Source organism: Callithrix jacchus, chromosome 6 (assembly GCF_049354715.1).
Source record: "Callithrix jacchus isolate 240 chromosome 6, calJac240_pri, whole genome shotgun sequence".
NCBI classification, from domain to species: Eukaryota; Metazoa; Chordata; class Mammalia; order Primates; family Cebidae; genus Callithrix; species Callithrix jacchus.
The window spans coordinates 76,147,708-76,168,186 of NC_133507.1; the positions used below are offsets into that span (position 1 = coordinate 76,147,708).

Here is a 20,479-nt window from a genome sequence, read left to right on the forward strand (position 1 = left end):
ATCAAGATATTAGATTTTCCAAACTCACTATTAGGCATTATTAATTTATTTATTTAGAGACAGAGTCTCACTCTGTTGCCCAGGCTGGAATGCAGTGGTGTGATCTCAGCTCACTGTAACCTCTGCCTCCCTGTTGAAGCGATTCTTCTGCCTCAGCCTACTGAGTAGCTGGAACTACAGATGTATGCCACCACGCCCAGCTAATTTTTGTATTTTTAATAAAGACAGGATTTCACCATATTGGGCAGGCTGGTCTTGAACTCCTGACCTCGTGATCTGCCCACCCTGGCCTCCCAAAGTGCTGGGATTACAGGCATGAGCCACCATGCCTGGCCACATTTTATTATATATTAGATTTTCCACACTCACTACTATTCATTGTTTGGAATAACCTCTTCTAAAACTTACTGGAAAAAAAAATATGTAATCGGCCAGGCGCGGTGGCTCAAGCCTGTAATCCCAGCACTTTGGGAGGCCGAGGCAGGTGGATCATGAGGTCAACAGATCGAGACCATCCTGGTCAACATGTTGAAACCCCATCTCTACTAAAAATTACAAAAAGCTGGGCACAGTGGCGCATGCCTGTAATCCCAGCTACTCAGGAGGCTGAGGCAGAATTGCCTGAACCCACGGGGCGGAGGTTGCGGTGAGCTCAGATCGCGCCATTGCACTCCAGCCTGGGTAACAAGAGCGAAACTCCGTCTCAAAAAATATATATATATATAATCAAGCCTCTCATCTTCCCCTGGTCTACCTACTCTAAAATAGTTGACTCACTGAATATGGCATTCTCAAGAGCAAGTTTATATTCCCTTAATCTCCTACTGAGTAATAATCAAGATTAAATGGGTTAAAAACCATATAAGACTGTTTTAATATATGGAATTCCACCCTGACTGTGTCAGTCTGGTTGGTATGCCTTTGGTGGCAGCCCAGACAAAAGCAAATCTAGGGTCCTCAAACTAAATTCTCAATCAGCCACCTGAATTCTCTTGTTGGACTGAAAAAGTCCCAGATCATAAGAATACTAATCACTTGACTGAGTATACAGTTGTCCCTTGGTATCCATGAAGTTTGGATGCAGGAACCCCACAGATGCCAAAATCCACAGATGCTCAAGTCCATTATATAAAATGGCATAGTATTTGTATATAACCTATGCACATATTCCTGTAGTCCTTAAGTCACTTCTAGATTACTCATAACACTAATACAATGTAAGTGCCATGCAAATAGTTGTTATGCTATATTGTTTTTATTTGTAATTTTATTGTTGTATTTCTATTTTTATTGTGTTCTCTTGCAAATATTTGCAATCAAAGGTTGCTTGAATCTGTGGATGCAGAAACTCCAGATCCAGAGGGCAACTCTACTTACTGCTAACCGAATTACTCTACAATAGCCTATGTGGGCAAACATGGGAGGTATAATGGGTCTTTGTATATTCTGTAAAAACGTGTATGTTTCACTTGCCTTTAACACTTCCATATGAAAACTCTGGGTTAGATTAATAGAGGATTGGGGAGAAGAATGGTGAAGTTATACTGAAATAGGGCACACAAAATTTCCTGGCTATGGATAAAGCAATAACTCTGACATCTGGGGAAGAAATGGCTTGTACATCAAGAGTTGTGAAGAAGAAGATGTGTTAATTAAGGCTCTCTTTGTCACCTAGATGCAAAATCAGAGCCTGGCAAAATAATCATATGGTCTGCCTGAGTGAAACAGCATCTGTTGCTGACCATCCAGCCTGCTGTTCCATTTGTCATCTCATCCAAGTGCTATGAAACAGAAAAACTAATGTGGGCATGACCAGTCCTAAACTGCCCTGCTGTGCCTGATGCCATAAATGACTGCTCCCAAAAAGATACCCCACCTCCCACCTAAAGAATCACAAGAACTTGTATAACATTGTTTCTATCTGGCTATAGAAATTCACTGGCTTCTTCTGATGTCGAAGCACTTTGGCTTATGCCATGTATACAATCCAGGCTACAACTCTTCAATGATGTGGGACATGCTTAATCAGACCAATGTAATGATGATCCAAATAAAGCTTAATAAAAATCCTGAACTGGACAGACCTGTGTTCCTTTGGGCTATATGTTTGTATATGGTCAGAATGAGCCATGGACCATCTCTCCATGTAAATTCAGATTATATTAAGTAAATCATCTATTTCAGTGATAACCAAAGATAAGCCAATCTATGTAAACTTCCTTGTATCAGTTGTGCTGGATAATACATTGTTCTTAGACTACTACAATTTGGCTTTATAGAATAAAACCTGTTGATATCCTTTTAGACTTCTTTAAAGTGACTGAGTCCAGGACCATGGGAAATATGAGTGAAGTCAAAACTACAGGCTGGTCTAACCCCATTGCTAGAAGTTCTATTAATAATAGCCTTATATAAATATTGTATGAGAAAAACTAAACGGATTTGACCCCAGCCTCTGTCATATTATTTAAGGTATTCAATTGAGTGGCATATTCACATGAAAATTCACCAAAAGTCAACATGATGGAAGATCAAAGACTGGATATCATTGAGAGACACTCCTCCCCTCTAATAAACTCCTAAATTTCTTGTTGGGGATGCTGAGAATGTAAGGTCCCAAACACTCCAGGCCACTTCTCATAACTGTGTTTGCAGTAAGGAATATTGAAAACGACCTGCTTGGCTAAAATAGTGAAACTCTGTCTCTGCTAAAAATGCAAAAATTAGCCAGGTGTGGTGGCAGGTGCCTGTAATCCCAGCTACGGGGAAGCTGAGGCAGAGGATTGCTTGTACCTAGGAGGTGGAGGTTGCAATGAGTCAACAAAATGCTGCCATTGCACTCAAGGCTGGGTGACAAGAGTGAGACAGTGTCTCACAAAAAAAAAAGAAAGAAAAAGAAAAGAAGATCTGTCAAAAACATAGGCTCCTGAGTGACTTTTGGGAAAACAAACAAATTAAGGAAGAAATCAAGAAATTCCTTGAAACTAAGGAAAACAAAGTTGCAACGTTCCAGAATCTCTGGGACACAGCTAAAGCATTATTAAGAAGAAAGTTCATAGCACACATGAAAAAGTTCAAATGATCGCAAATTAGCAACATAACATCACTCTTAAACAAATGAGTAAAACAAGGGCAAAATTACTTCAAAGCAAGCAGAAGAAAAGAAATACCAGAAACAGAGCTAAAATGTACTAAATTAAGTTGTGAAAACCATAGAAAAGATCAGTGAAGCCAAAAGTTAGTTATATGAAAGAATAAATAAGATTAATAGACCACTAGTTAGAACAATAAAGAGAGAAAAGTAAAACAAACACAATCATAAGTGACAAAGGTGACATTATCACTGATTCTACAGAAATACAAAAAACCCTCAGACACTATTATAAACAACTCTATTAACACAAAGTAGACAACAGAAGAAACGGATAAATTCCCACGTGAGTTCCAAAACTGATAAGTAATAAAAAAAAAAACTACCAACCAAATAAAGCCCTGGATAAGAGAGATTAACAGACAAATTCTATTAGACATATAAAGAATTGTGCCAATCTTACTGAACCCCTTCCCAAAAATTGAGGAGGAAGAAATCCTCCCCAACTTATTCTATGAGGCCAGTATCATTATCATATCAAAACCTAAAAACAAACACAATGAAAAGAGAAAATATCCAGCCAATATCCCTGATAACCACCTACATAAAAATCTTCATAGATGTAAAAACAACATACTAGCAAACTGAATACAGCAGCACAGCAAAAAGCTAATCTACCATGAATAAAGGAGGCTTTATTCTTAGGATGCAAGGTTGGTTCAACATATGCTTCGACATGTAAACAGAACTAAAAATAAAAACCACATGATTATCTTAACAGACACAGAATAGGCTTTCAATAAAATTCAACATGTCTTCATGTTTAAAACCTTCTACAAACTAGGCACAAAATGATTATACCTTAAATTAAGAGCCACCTATGCACAGCCAACATTATACTGTATAGGCAAAAGCTGAAAATATTTTCCTTGAGATCCAGAACAAGACAAGGACATACACTCTCACGGCTCCTATTCAGCATAATACTGGGAGTCCTACTGAGAATAATCAAGCAAAAGAGAGAAATAAAAGCTATCCAAATAGAAAGAGAGGACATGAAAGTATCTCTGTTTGTGGACAATAGGATTTTTATACTAGAAAACCCCACAGTCTCTGCCAAAAGACTACTAGATCTGATAAACAACTTCAGGAGTTTCAGTATGCAAAATAATGTACAAAAATTAATAGCATGTTTATAGACCAATAATGTCTGAGCTGAGATCTAAATCAAAGAGGCAATGCCATTCACAATAACCACACACACACACACACACACACACACACACACATACACACACACGTAGGAATATAGCTACCCAGGGGGTGGTGAAATGCCTCTATGTTGATAATTAAAAAATAGAGCTGAAAGAAGTAAGAGATGACACAAATGGTTAAACATTCTATGCTCATGAATAGGAAGAATCAATATTGATAAAATGGCTATATTGCCCAAAGCAATTTATAGATTCAATACCATTCCTATCAAATTACCAAGGACACTCATCATAGAATTAGGAAAAACTATGTTAAAAAAAAAAAAAAACTAAAACTAAAACTAAAGTACATATGGAACCAAATAAGAGCTCAGATAGCCAAAGCAATCCTAAGCAAAAAGAACAAAGGTGGAGGAGTCATACCACCTGACTTCAAACTATGTCACAAGACTACAGTAATCAAAACAGCATGGCACTTACCAGTACAAAAACAGACACAGACCAATGGAACAGAAGAAAGAACCCAGGAGTAAAGCCATACACGTAAACAGCCATATGATCTTCAACAAGTCAACAAAAACTAGCAAAGAAGAATGGACTTCCTATTCAATAAATGGTGCTGAGATAACTGACTAGTCACATGCAGAAAATGAAACTCGACTGCTTCCTTTCACCATATGCAAAAGTCAACTCAAGATGGATTACACACTTAAATGTAAAACCTAAAACTATAAAAACTCTATAAGATAACCTAGGAAGTACCACTCTGAACATAGGTCCTGGCAAAGATTTCATGATGAAGATGCCAAAGCAATTGCACCAAAAACAAAACTTGTCAAGTGGGACTTAATTAAATCAAAGAGCTTCTGCAAAGCAGAAAACAAACAACTCTCACAACCCACAAAAAGGAAGAAGAGATCTGTAAACTATGCATCCATCAGAGGTCTAATATTCACAATCTATAAGGAACTTAAATAAACAAGCAAAAACAAACCCATTAAAAAGTGAACAAGGGATATAAACAGACAGTTCTCAAAAGAAGGCATGTATGTGACCAACAAACATAAGAAAAAATGATCAACATCACCAATAATTAGAGAAATGGAAATCAAAACCACAATGAGATACCACCTTATACCAGTGGAATGGCTATTAAAAATTCAAAAATAACAGATGCTGGTGGCATTGCAGAGAAAAGAGAATATTTAGAGACTGCTAATGAGAATGCAAATTAGTTCAGCCAATGGAGAAAGCATTTTGAAGATTTCTCAAGGAACAGAGAACTACCATATGACCCAGCAATTTCATTAGTAGGTATATACCCAAAGGAATATAAGTCACTTTACTATTAAGACATATACATGTGCATATTCATTGCAGCATTACTCACAATAGCAATGGTATGGAATCAACCTAGATGCCCATGAATGGTAGACTGGATAAAGAAAATATGCTACATATACACCATGGAATGCTATGCATCCATGAAAAGAACAAAATCCTGCATTCTGCAGCAACATAGATGGAGCTGGAGGCCATTATCCTAAGAGAATTAAAAACAGGAACAGAAAACCAAATATAGCATGTTCTCACTTATAAATGTAAGCTAAACATTGAGTACATATAGATATAAAAAGAAAAAAATGACACAAGGGTCTGCTTGAAGGTGGGGGGGCATGAGGAGGGTAAGTACTGAAAAACTAACTTTTAGATACTATTCTTATCACCTGGCTGATGAAATAATCTGTACACCAAACTACCACAACCTGTAATTTGCCCATGTAACAAATCTGCAGATGGCCCTGCAAACCAAAAGTAAGTGCTGGAAAGAAAAACAAAATGCATATTCTAATTCAGTAGGGCTGGGATAAGGCCAGGGATTGCACATGTCTAACTACCTGGGGTGATGCCAGTGCTGTGGCCCACTGGACCTCACATTGGCTCATAGGCAGGTTCTGTGATGTATTTTCATCTTTTCTCTTGAATCAAATAAAAAGAGAAATAAGTGAATAAAATAAACAGATAACAAGAAATAATCCCAGCCCTCTGTTTTAGGATTCAGGAGGGGAGATAGAGCAGTAGATTAGGGATAAGAAAGTGGATGTATGAAACATATGGAGTAATTCCAAGATGTAAAACTCTTAACAGATAGTTTTTTTACACAACTCTTTGTTTTTATTTTTTATTTTTTTTATTTTTTTATTTTTTTGAGATGGAGTTTCGCTGTTTGTTACCCAGTCTGGAGTGCAATGGCACAATCTCAGCTCACCGTGACCTCCGCCTTCTGGGTTCAAGCAATTCTCCTGCCTCAGCCTCCCGAGTAGCTGGGACTACAGGCGCACACCACCATGCCCAGCTAATTTTTGTATTTTTAGTAGAGATGGGGTTTCACCTTCTTGACCAGGATGGTCTTGATCTCTTGACCTTGTGATCCACCCGCCTCGGCCTCCCAAAGTGCTGGGATTATAGGCGTGAGCCACTGCGCCCAGCCAATACAACTCTTAATGTCGAGAGAATGAAGTCACAAACAATAATTGGCCATAGAGTCAGTTATAGAGAATGTTTAGAGAGCAGTAACATTTTTATAATGCAAATGTCATGTGTCAAGGCAGTTTGTTACACATAGGTCTCTTCAGCCATGCTTGAATTTAGGAATATCCATTCTATGAAGATGCTATGGCTGTCAAAACTTAAAATATATGATAGTGAAATTTTAAAAGCAACAGATTATTATTAAAATGTAATGAAAGTCTTCATAAAGAAAGCGTATGAAAAGGAATATATGAGCCACAAAAAGATAATGAAATTATTCTTAAAATCCTATTTATCAACATAAAAATTGTTCATAGTTCATTTGTTATAGTGTTTAATGACTACTCAGTATTCATCTTGTAACATAGCAAACCAATGGTCCAAGCTTGTTCATTAATAGTAACCAAGAGGGGAAGAGAAATTCAGAATGTTGAAGTAGATATAAAACTAGAGATTTAAAACAACACTAGAGCATTTAGACGTTTCCCAGCAGACATCTATCAGCTAGCTGGCCATCTTCTGCCATAAATCCTCTGATTAAAAAGAAAATAAATGTTTCCACTGAGACATCAAATCATTAGAAAATCTTAACCTCAGCTTCCTAGTTGGCCTTAAGGCTTCTGAATTCTTCATCACAAAATATGTAAGGAATGAATTACAAGTGTTCTTTCCTTGAAATGTGTAGAATAATGTGGTTATTTCTTATCTAGTCTTTCATTTCAAAACAAGGGCATTTATTTATAGAAATAATAAGGAAAAGTATTAGATTATCTTGTGAAATTATATCAGTCACTCTGCCTAGTCTGGTTGACAATTAATGGGAGATAGAAAGTGAAATAAAGTCAAACAAAAGCATAGAACACTAGATACAAAAGAACCCCCAGTAGCACAAAGGAGAGATGAAGAAGGGGCTTTTCCACAGGGTATTCTAGAGGTATACTAAAATTGCACAAATGTAAACAACATTTTATTTGTCTGCTCATATATTTTAATGATAGATTTTAACCACATCTTATCTATGGAATAAATGTACTCTTAAACTAGTTCATGAAATACTAATAGGTGAAACAGTCATCTTCTTCCACTATGGGAAAAAAAAACAATTCATTAAAGCTTATATAAACTTACTTAACAATTTGACTTGCAGCTTCATTTTTTCCCTGCACATTTCCTGGTAACGTTATCAATCATAAGTTAAGTGCCTTAAAAGACAGGCAATTAGAGGGAAGAAGTAAATAATTACATAAAGAACTAAATATTCCAAATATTGAATAATTACTCTCCAATTAATTAACAGTAAAGTAAAAGTATCAAATCCCAATGGAGGTAAAACTCATATTCTTCTTAGCAAAGCAAACTTGTTATATAACATTGCTGAAGACAATTTGTTAATTAATATAAAGCAAATAAATAATGGAGTGTATAATTCATTAATAGAAAACACAGAGATGCTATAAAATAAGAATATCTGCCACAATCGTAAGAAAAAAAGAAAAATATGATGCAAGATTTAATAGTTAAGCAGAGATTACCATTATGTGTACAGCACATAAAAAGCAAACATGTAAACAAAGCAACATTTTCCCTATCATCTGGCAAAACATCCAATTAATTTAATCAATAATTGCACATATTAAAGGATTATAAATAAAAATTAAATACTATTTGTAACAAAATTATATTTTGTGAAGATGGGATAAATGGGCCCTTTCTTTCTTTGCAGATGGAAACATAAATTGATAAAAACATTTTTGGAAAGGCATAGGGTTTATTAAAAATAAGATTTTTGACCTATTTTCTTAAAAATTATCATATACTTTGAACTAGTAATTTCTCTACTGAACACTTTTTAAATGCCCTATATTAGAGAAAAGGTTTTAAGGTAAGAGGTGTTATGACACTATTTCACTATTTTTTTAAATTACAATGTCTACTTATGTATGTACTATGACTGCAATGATTTTTAACTTATTCATATAAAAGTATTGAAAAAGTGTGCAAATGTAGGAATTTTCTTTGTACTTCTCTGATTAGTTCTGTGCTTTTTTACAGTAACTAGAAATAGTATCTATTGCCCAAATAATGGGGAAAATATATGTTTTATTTTAAATTAATAAGAAAACCACCAATAATAGTGATAGAGACTAAATTTCGGACTCATCTGAAATTTGTGCTCATGTGTATATGAGTATATGTGCGCACACAGAGTCATTAACATTGTGCAAATATAGACCAACAGACTCAGAGAACTGTCGAGGGTTATTCAGAGAACAATCAATGCAAAAGAAAAAGAGAACAGAATTCCCTATTACAAAGTCTGATTTAAGTAATCTGTTTCCAAAATTCTAACTTTTCCTAGTCTCTAGAATACTGACTCTGGAAAGATAAGTTTACCTCAAATGTCAAATTATTTTAAAACTCCACATTCTTTTGAAGGAAATGGCTAACATTCAAACTTGGACTCTTACTACAAATTCAGGAACTATTTTTTTCTAGCTGTATATGTGGTTTTTGTTTCAAACAAATATAACCTTCAATCCATCTGGACCACATTTAAGTGATTATTGAAAGTGGAGAAGACTACTCACTTCAACTACTGTCACGATTGCAGCCTGTATTTCCCATGAATCCAACTAAATATTTAAAAAAAGAAACAAAAAGTCAAGAAATTCTATATTCAACTCATGTAAACAAATTTTAATATACTGAAAATATATATACTTGGACCTCAGAACATTATTATTTTTATATGATTTAGATTAAAATCACATGCAACTTGAGGTATCTGAGACGTGTAGTGATTTTTGCTTTAGAAAACCATTGTCTCCTATCAGTAGTGTACTACAATTTGCAAAAAATTATGACTGACAGGCAAGAGAAAGAAATAAAGAGTATTTGAATAGGAAGAGAGGAAGTCAAACTATCTTTGTTTGCAGGTAACATGATGCTATATCTAGAAAACCCCACCATCTCAGCCCAAAAGTTACTTAATCTGATAAGCAACTTCAGCAAAGTATCAGGATACAAAATCAATGTGCAAAAGTCACTAGCATTCCTGTACACCAACAACAGGCAGACAGCCAAATCATGAAGGAAATTCCATTCACAACTGCCACAAAAAGAGCAAAATACTTACAAATACAACTAACAAGGGAAGTGAAGGACCTCTTCAAGAACTACAAAGCACTGCTCAAAGAAATCAGAGATGACACAAATAAATGGAAAACATTCCATGCTCATGAATAGAAAGAATCAATATCATGAAAATGGCCATATTGCCTAAAGCAATTTATAGACTCAACGCTGTTTTCATTAAGCTAATACTGACATTCCTCACAGAATTAGAAAACAAAGCCCAAATAGTCAAGGTAATCCTAAGCCAAAAAAAAAACAAAAAAACAAAAAACCGGAGACATCATGCTACCCAATGCCAAATTATACTACACAACTAAAGTAACCAAGACAGCATGGTACTGGTACAAGAACAGACACATAGACCAATGAAACATAACAGAGAACCCAGAAATAAGACTTCACACCTACAACTATCTGATCTTTTACAAACCTGACAAAAACAAGCAATGGGGAAGTAATTCCCTATTTAATAAATAGTGCTCGGAGAACTGGCTAGCCACATGCAAAAAACTGAAACTGGACCTCTCCCTTATGCCACATACAAAAATCAACTCAAGATGGATTAAAGATTTGACTATAAACCAGAAACTATAAAAACCCAAGGAGAATACCTAGGCAATACCATTCAGGACATAGGCACAGGCCAAGATTTCATCACAAGGATGCCAAAAGCAATTGCAACAAAAGCAAAAATTAACGAATGGGATCTAGTTAAACTAAAGAGCTTCTGCACAGCAAAAGAAATTATCCACAGAGTAAACAGACAACCTACAGAATGAGAAAAAATTTTTGCAATCTATCCATCTGACAAAGGCCTAATATCCGGCATCTATAAGGAACATAAGCAAATTTACAAGCAAAAAAAAAAATCCTATTACAAAGTATGCAAAGGACATGAATAGACACTTTTCAGGAGAGGCATACATATGGCCAAAACAAATATGACAAGAAGCTCAACATCACTGATCATTAGAGAAATGCAAATCAAAACCACAGTGAGCTATCATCCCACACTAATCAGAATGGCTATAATTAAAAAGTCAAAAACAATAAATGTTCATGAGATTGTGGAGAAAAAGAAATGCTTATACACTGTTGGTGGGAGTGTAAATTAGTTCAACCATTGTGGAAGAGTGTGGCAATTCCCCAAAGACCTAGAGGCAGAAATGCAATTCTCATTACTGGCTATGTACCCAAAGGAACATAAATTATGCTTTATAAAGTAAATTATTCTATTATAAAGATACATACACACATTTGTTCATTGCAGAACTATCCACAATAGCAAAGATACAGAATCAATCTAAATGTCCATCAATAATAGACTGGATAAAGAAACCTGGTACATATACACCATAGAATACTATGCAGCCATAAAAAGGAATGCGATCATGCCCTTTGCAGGAACATAGTTGTTGCTGGAGGCCATTATTCTTAGAAAACTAATGCAGAACAGAAAACCAAATACCACCTGTTTTCATTTATAAGTGGCAGCTAAAGGATGAGAATATATAATCACATAGTGGCAAACAAGACAAATCAGGGCCTATCTGAGGGTGGGGAGTGGGAAGACGGAGAACATCAGGAAGAATAACTAATGGATGCTGAGGTTAATACATAGGTGATGGGATGGTCTGTGCAGCAAACCAACATGGCACACATTTACCTATGTAACAAACACATCCTGCACATGTACTCCAGAACTTAAAAGTAGGAAATTATAAAAAATCATGATTGAGGTTTAACAAAGTAATCATATTCCAAAATCAAATCAATATGAAGAAACTACTCTCCCTGTTAAAAGCAAACTAGAGTATGATTTTATTCAGAAACCAAAAATTACATAACTAATACAGTAGTAGTACATAACTAATATAATCAATTCTAATATAATTTGCTATTAATCCAGCAGAATAGCAATCAATATTTTATTTTTCTTTGTGCTTCACATTTCTGGAAAAGATATGCACAAAGGCAGCAATCTGAATTAATAAAGCTTATTAATTAACATATAATTTTTTTCAATTTTTAAATGTCTAATCTAAAAATGTTATTTCAGGCTGGGCACAGTGGCTCATGCCTGTAATCTCAGCACTTTGGGAGGCCAATGCAGGAGGATGACCTCAGGTCAGGAGTTTGAGACCAGCCTGGCCAACATAATGAAATCCCATCTCAACTAAAAATACAAAAAGTAGTCATGCATGGTGGTGGGTGCCTGTAATCCCAGCTACTGAGAAGGCTGGGGCAGGATAATTGCTTGAATCTAGGAGGTGGAGGTTGAAATGAGCCGAGGTTCAGCCACTGCACTACAGCCTGGGCAATAAGAGCAAAACTCTGTCTCAAAAAAAATAATAAAAAATAAAATACTGCTTCAAATGACCTTATTACTTTAACTTAATTTTTAAATAATATATTTCTGAGTTTCTAAAATATGTATTTCCATTTATCACTTTGTGCCAGTCATTGCCAATTAAAGCAATTTCTGAAAATAGTTTTTCTTTCCATATTATTCACCAGAAGTTAGCTGTGAGGAACATAGTACTAGACTAAGGAGAGTGGAGAGTAAGGGCTGGGAAAGGAATGATTATCACCTTATCTAAGTTTACCTCAACCATAAAGTTTCCTTTCTTAAAATGAGATCTTTATAATTGATATGATAGAGGTGAAAAGCAATTAGTTATTAACAGACAGCTTTTGTTATTACAGTTTATTTTTGAGTCAAGGTCCAAATTCTAAAAGGAAACAGTCCATACATTTTCTGTAAAGATTATATAGTTTTATAGCCGAAATGGGAAAGGTATAAAGCTTCAAGATAAAAATATCTGTTTAGTCCAAAGAAAAGCATCCATTATTTATGTGGCTGAATGATTATAATATTTTCTTTTGATTTTGAAAAGCATAGTAAATACTTTCTAACAACTGATTGACGTCAGAACAAATCAGCAGGTGTGCTCTAGTTCAGTGTCTCTTATCTATTAATTTCTGTGAAATGAAAGTGTTCAAACTGAGAAGAAAATATTGGTGATTCCCCTTCCTGCAAAAAACCATAATCAGTACAAAAATTCTCTGATTTCCCACATCCATGCAGCTCCACTCCAGCATAATGGCAATCAACATTTTATTTTCCTCTCTATTTCACATTTCTGGCAAAGATACGTACAATGACAGCAATCTAAATTAATAAAGCCTACTAACCAACACATGGATTTTTTTCTGTATGTCATTTTAATTCCTGGTTATTCCACTCCTCATATTTTTAAAATTATTGATGTCTTTAACATATTTAAATTATGTTTCTCCTTATAGTTCTAATATCCCTTTATTATTCATTTTATTTTCTGTCCATAGTCTCAATTATAAAAATCATCTGCCCTAAATTTTTTATTTCAGTTTTTAATTGGCTCTAACGGATATATTTGTTAATTGTTTGTCCATTTGTCAATTGTTTCTGCCCTCTTTTTCAAATTTACAGTATTTTCTTCCTCTACTATGGAGAAAACACCATATCTCTTGGCCATCCCAATATTCTACATAATCTCTACTTGCATTCTATCTCCCTTACTCTTACATAAATTCTTAGGCATTCTTTTTTCATTATTATAACTTTTATTTTAGGTTCAGGGATACATGTGCAGGTTTGTTATATAGTAAACTGCTTGTCACAGGTGATTGATATACAGATTATTTCATTACCCAAGAACATACATAATACCCAATAGGTCTTCTTCTGATCCTCTCCCTCCTCCAAAACTCCCCCCTCAAGTAGGCCTTGGTGCCTGTTTTTCCCCTTTGTGTCCATGTGTTCTTGTTTAGCTCCCACTTATAAGTGAGAACATGCAGTATTTGATTTCCTGTTCCTATGGTTTTTGTTGGTTTTGTGGGGGGTTTTGTTTTGTTTTTTTGAGATGGTGTTTACTCTTGCTGCCCAGGCTGGAGTGCAATGGTGCCATCTCAGCTCACCACAACCTCCGCCTCCTGGGTTCAAGCAATTCTCCTGTCTCAACCTCCTGAGTAGCTGAGATTATAGGCATGCACACCATGCTCAGCTAATTTTGTGTTTTTCTTCTTAGTAGAGACAGGGTTTCTTCATGTTGGTCAGGCTCGTCTTGAACTCCCGACCTCAGGTGATCCAACCGCCCAGAATAATGACCTCTAGCTCCATCCATGTTATTGCTAAGGATATGATCTTCTTTTCATGGCTATATAACATTTCATGGTGCATATGTTCCATATTTTCTTTATTCAGTCTACCATTGATGGGCATTTAAGCTGATTTCAGGTCTGATACTGTGAATGGTACTGCAATGAATATGCACATGCATGTGTCTTTATGGTAGAGTGATTTATATGCTTTTGGATATATACTCAAAAATGGGATTGCTGGGTTGAATGCTAATTCTTTTTCAAGTTCTTTGAGAAATCATTATACTGCGTTCCACAATGGTTAAACTAATTTACATGCTCATCAGCAATGTATAAGTGCTCCCTTTTCTCGACAACTTTTCAGCATCTGTTATTTTTGACTTTTTAGTAATAGCCATTCTGACTACTCTAAGATGGCATTTCACTGTGGTTTTGACTTGCACTTCTCTAATGATCAGTGATGTTGAGCATGTTTTCATATGCTTGTTGGTCACATGTATGTCTTCTTTTGAAAATTGTCAGTTCATGTCCTTTGCCCATTTTTTTTTTTTTTTGAGACGGAGTTTCGCTCTTGTTACCCAGGCTGGAGTGCAATGGCACAATCTCGGCTCACCAGCTCCTCCGCCTCCTGGGTTCAGGCAATTCTCCTGCCTCAGCCTCCTGAGTAGCTGGGATTACAGGCATGCGCCACCATGCCCAGCTAATTTTTTGTATTTTTAGTAGAGACAGGGTTTCACCATGTTGATCAGGATGGTCTCAATCTCTTGACCTCGTGATCCACCCGCCTCAGCCTCCCAAAGTGCTGGGATTACAGGCGTGAGCCATCACGCCCGGCCCCCTTTGCCCATTTTTTTAAGGGGTTGTTTTTGCTTGTAATTTTGTTTAAGTTCCTTAAAAACTCTAGATATTTGACCTTTGTTCAAATATCCAGAATCTGTTCAAATTTGCATAGTTTGCAAATATTTTCTCCCATTCTGTAGGTTGTCTGTTTATTCTGTTGAAAGTTTCCTTTGCTTTGCAGATGTTCTTTAGCTTAATTAGGTCTCATTTGTCAATTTTTGTTTTTGTTGCAGTGGCTTTGGCACTTCTGTCATAAAATCTTTGCCAGTTTCCCTATCCAGCATGGTATTTTCTAGGTTGTCTTCCAGGGTTTTTATAGTTTTGAGTTTTAAATTTAAGTCTTTCATTCATCTTGAGTTGATATTTTTATGTGGTGCAAAGTAAGAGTCAAGTTTTAATCTTCTGCATATGGCTAGCCAGTTATCTCAACACCATTATTGAATACAGAGTCCCTTCCCCATTGTTTGTTTCTGTTAGCTTTGTGGAAGATCAGAAGGTTTTAAGTGTGCTGCCTTATTTCTGGGTAGTCCATTCTGTTCCATTGGTCTACGTGTCAGTCTTTGTACCAGTATCATCCTGTTTTGATTACTGTAGCCTCTGAAGGCATATTCTAAGTTATTTATTCAAGACAACCCAAATTATAATCATAATTGATGACACCTAAGTCATGTGTATGTACTGAGACTCCAAAGAGCCTACTGATAACAAAAATATCACAACATGAATGTCTATATCAAAGAATCAGGAACATAGAAAGTACTATTTTTTTTCCTAAAAATTCAGATATATATAGACATATATATTATATTTATATATAATAAATATAACTGTATTATATATATAAAATGGGGTATTAGACAACTTTGATTCAAGTCTAACCCCTATACATATTCAGTTTGAAAATACTGAAGAGGTTAATTTGCTCAATTAACTCCAGTTGTTCCCATGTTCATAAAATAGCAGTAAGAATTATATTTACTTATAGAAATGTGGTTAGATTATATATATGAAATGAGAATCAGAGGAATTGGCACATAATTAATCAGTGCATGTTAACCATTGCTATTATTGTAATCAACATTAGGATGAGCAAAATAATTTTTTAACTGTGGTTTTGATCTGCTCTAATGATCAGTGATGTTGAGCATGTTTTCATATGCTTGGAAATACATTTTTTAACACAACTTGGAACAAAAAATTCCTTAAGATACATTCAAATATTAAGCTATTTATTTTATTTATTTGCCAAGTAATTTTTAAGTAAATAATATGCCCCCAATCCTAGGCCAAAGTAGGTGTTTGAGACACCTTATCTCACAATTTATAATCTAGCAGTTCTAGATCAAATCAAGGGCCTGCTCAAGATTAAAGTTTCTGGGGTCAGCACCATTGTTAAGAATATTAGTTTTATTATTTTCATTTTGCTTTTGTGTATATCATATCACATATATTTTACTTAAGTTTACAATAGAGAAAACAGTATTATTCACAAATTCACCAGAAGATTTTATTAATTTTTGAATCTCCTACGGAATATATAAGTGGAGCTGCCCGGAAGGCAGGTGAGTACAGAGACTGAATATCAGAAGAGGTAAAGATGAGGAAGTTAGCAAGCCAATGGAAACTGTAGCCATGGAAATTGATGAAATTTTTTCAGTGAGAATCTAAGCATGAGAGAAAACAAGGATGCCATAAAGAATCTTGTAGAATACATATTTTAAGAAAGATAAGCACACAAATGAGATTGGGCAATGCACTCAAGGGAGGAAATAAGCAGAAGTTTAATAATATAGATTTCATCAAAAAGAATATTCTTAATGAAGGAATGATCATTAGTACAAAATTGTGCTAAGAGAGCAAAGAAGTATATTCTATATGCAATTTAAGTCACACAACTAACTTTGGTGACCTTGGAGCAGCTTCAGGCAAGCAGATTAAGAAAGCTTCAGTGCATTGAGGTGTGAACGGATGTGACAGAGAATACTGACAAATCTTGGAGACATTTAGTATAAGTAGAGGTAACAGTTACAGTGTAGCTAAAAATGGACTTGAAATAAAGTTAGGATTTATGCACAAATGCATTTTTGGTTTTAAGGGGAAAGATATTTTGACATGTTCAATGCCAAGAGGAAGGAATCACGAAAAAGGGAGAAGGGGGAACACGGAAAAATAAAATAAGCATTTGAACTAGCACTCTTAGAACAAGCACAGGTAGGTGTAGGATCCAGAGCACTGATGAAGGAATTGGTTTATAGACGAAGAGGCATCAATAGAAGGGGAGAATAAAAGGATTTATGGACACTAGTAAGTTAGTAGGAACCTCAGAAGTTTCTGTCCCACAGATGCTATTTTCTCTGCACATGATCTGTTAAAAACGAAGGGAGAAGAGTGGTGGGTTAGAGCATAGGGGAGTAGCAACTGTTAGATATGAAAATGAAACTGTGAGGAATGGAAGATATCTCTCTAGGAAACCACATTAAGAGTTGCTTTGTGGGCCGGGTGCGGTGGCTCAAGCCTGTAATCCCAGCACTTTGGGAGGCCGAGATGGATGGATCACAAGGTCAAGAGATTGAAACCATACTGATCAACATGGTGAAACCCTGTCTCTACTAAAAATAAAAAAAAATTAGCTGGGCATGGTGGCGCGTGCCTGTAATCCTAGCTACTCCGGAGGCTGAGGCAGGAGAATTGCCTGAACCCAGAAGGCGGAGGTTGCGGTGAGCCGAGATCGTGCCATTCATTGCACTCCAGCCGGGTAACAAGAACGAAACTCCGTCTCAAATAAAAAAAAAGAGTTGCTTTGCGAGTTGAGGGCTTACTTGACACTGTCATGCCAAATTCTCACCCTGTTTGCTTGGCGTATAGTATCTCCACTAAAGTTCACCCAGAAGGAATTAGGTGCACCTCCCTTTTTATTCCTTTTACCTTCCAAGGAGTTCAGTTCAGGTGGTAGGGATTTTTACCTTGTATTCCCAATTTTTTAAACATGGTATTTCAATTTAAAAATCAGATTATTTTAAACATGACTGAATCAAACATAATCCTGAATTATTACAATCTCAATGAACTCCTAGTGAACATGTTTAAAGTATCCTAAAAATACTTTTTAACATCATTCTCTCCAAAAACGTAATGATAATGCATCTTGCCAAACATTTCCTCTCACACATGTGTACATTCAGGAGAAAAACACTGCGAAGGAACTAGAAATCCAAGTAACTGTGCTATAAGCTAGCTGCATTTTACTAGCAAAAATATTGTTGGTGGTCATGATTAAAACAGATAACTTCCTAATTGACATTCCCTCCCTCCCTCCCTCCCTCTCTCTCTCTCTGTCTCTTCCTCTCTCTCTCTCTCCATTCTCCCTCTCTATCACTTGAACCCTTTTGTTTCCAAGATAACTTTTAGTTTGACTCTATGGTTGCTCAACTGGGTGTCTCTCATACTGACTAAGGTTGCCTGGCAACATGACTGATGAAATACTCACCAGCCTGTGTGGTAGCTCTATTTTTTGGCTTACAGGTGGGAGATCTGGATAGAATTTTATGAGATTTTTCACACTGCAATTCTGTTTCACTTCAGTGGATGTGTAATTACAACTATTACTTATAACATCATTGTTAGAGTTTACTGACTTTTCAGTATTCTTTAGAGGCTTTTGGTTTTGTCACAATTACTAATACCTCCAGAAAAATTTTATATATTGTAATTACCCCTCAAAATACTACATACCTTTTTCAAATTATATTATCATAAAGTCATAAAGTCAAAAAAAAACATTAAAAACCAGCAGGTTATCGATGGGGAAGAGATGTAAAGGGTACTTACTGGGGGTTAGAAATATTCCATATGTTCTCATTCTAGGCGGCAGTAATGCAGGCATATAACCATGTAAAAGCCCATCAACCCATATATTTAATATTAGTGTACTTTACACATCTTAATACACATATGGTATATTTCAAGATATTTTCAAGATGGCAATATGAATAAATATACACACACAGACGCAAACAGAGGCTATGCAACCTTGGTATATGTAAGTTTTAGAACAAAAATACTGTCTGCTTTTATAATATATCTTCTTAAAGACTGGGCCTTTTTATTACATGTAGTCAGTTTAACAATATAAACTATTTTGCCATGTGGTATCCAGGCTTTCAGTACTAACTTCCTATTTACAGAAAGGAAGCCTTAAATGTCAGTTCACCCAAGCAAATTCAAGAGAACAGATAGCACTCATAGCCACACACTGCAAATGTTATTTGCCATTTGTTTCTGCTTCATTGGATCACAAGAATGCTACAGATGCAGAGAAAGATTATATATGGAAATTTACCTCAATTAAGTATTTTATACACAAAGTATACACACACCTTGCTGGTCTGGCTACTGCAGAGTACACTAGATCCCCACTTGCCACAACTTCTATGGCACAACATAGAAATAGATTGGCAATCTCTAACACAAATTTTAAAACGGAGAGACTTAATTGCTTTTATTGTGTTTTATTTTGAACTTTGTTGCATAATCTCTATATCAGAATGTGAGGGCATATTCTGTGCTTTACCCACTGAATAGTCTAAAGAGCTAAGCATTGAACTTGGACAGTTTATTATTATTTTTGGTTGTTCTTTTTGTAATTGATCCTCATAATGGCCTCAGTAATATGTTGTCCATTTTATAAAGGAGTGATCTAAGGCTCAGAGGATTTAAGTGACTTGTCCCATATTATATATTTTATCTAAGCCAGCAATCTTCACAACCAAAATTTTAAGCCAATTTTCTAACATATACCACTATGTTATTACATTAACATCTACTGTTTCACTTCAGAACTGGTAAAATATCTCAACATAGCCAGTTCCTACAAAAAGTTAAACTGTGGTTTCAGTAAATAAGTCTTTATCATTTTATTTGCTGGCCTTTAGGATATTTCTTTTGGCAAAAGAATCTTTCTTGGGCAAAAGAAAAAATGCACAGAATTATGGTGTTTCAAAGCTGTTAAATAGGTGGTAGAGGTCATCTCATCAACTAATTGATTTGTTAGCTGAAGAAACTGAGGCCCAGAGGAATATAATTTCTTCCATAAGTTTCATAACTTACCAATGGCAAAGGTTAAAGGGAAACCTTTACATTCTTATCTATTCCAGAGTTTGACATTAATAAAGTACTACTATCATAACCCTTAACTTTGAGCAATCTTTCAGTTTAGTTCAAAGTGTAAAAAATATACATCAAAGAACAGAAATTGAGACTCAATTCTATCTAAAAGGTAAAGCTTTACTCAAGAGAAACCAGGTTAGTTGCCTTTGTACTGTATCAATCTGTATTAGTCATTAATAGACACTCCTCTCTTAAATAACTGAATTTGTGCTAATATAAGATAGGTAAAATAAACATACCATTTCTAGATCATATCCTATGCAATAAACCTATTGAATATATTATCATTTTCTATACACACCAAAAAATTTAAAGTTACATCATGCCCTTTTACACCTAAGAAAGAATAACCAAACAA

At 35.4% G+C, this 20,479-nt stretch overlaps 1 protein-coding gene across 32 annotated transcripts in view; it reads right to left on the reverse strand.

Moving 5' to 3' along the window:
• GALNT13 (polypeptide N-acetylgalactosaminyltransferase 13) overlaps positions 1-20,479 on the reverse strand; it is a 690,911-nt gene that overhangs the window by 625,314 nt on the left and 45,118 nt on the right. For 8 of the 32 annotated variants that reach the window (XM_054257624.2, XM_078327738.1, XM_078327735.1 and 5 more), the window contains exon 3: positions 9,426-9,470. The exons of the other annotated variants lie outside the window; for them this stretch is intronic. The gene's annotated coding sequence lies outside the window, so the exon portion shown is untranslated. The remainder of the gene's footprint in view (positions 1-9,425; positions 9,471-20,479) is intronic. 32 annotated transcript variants of the gene reach the window in all.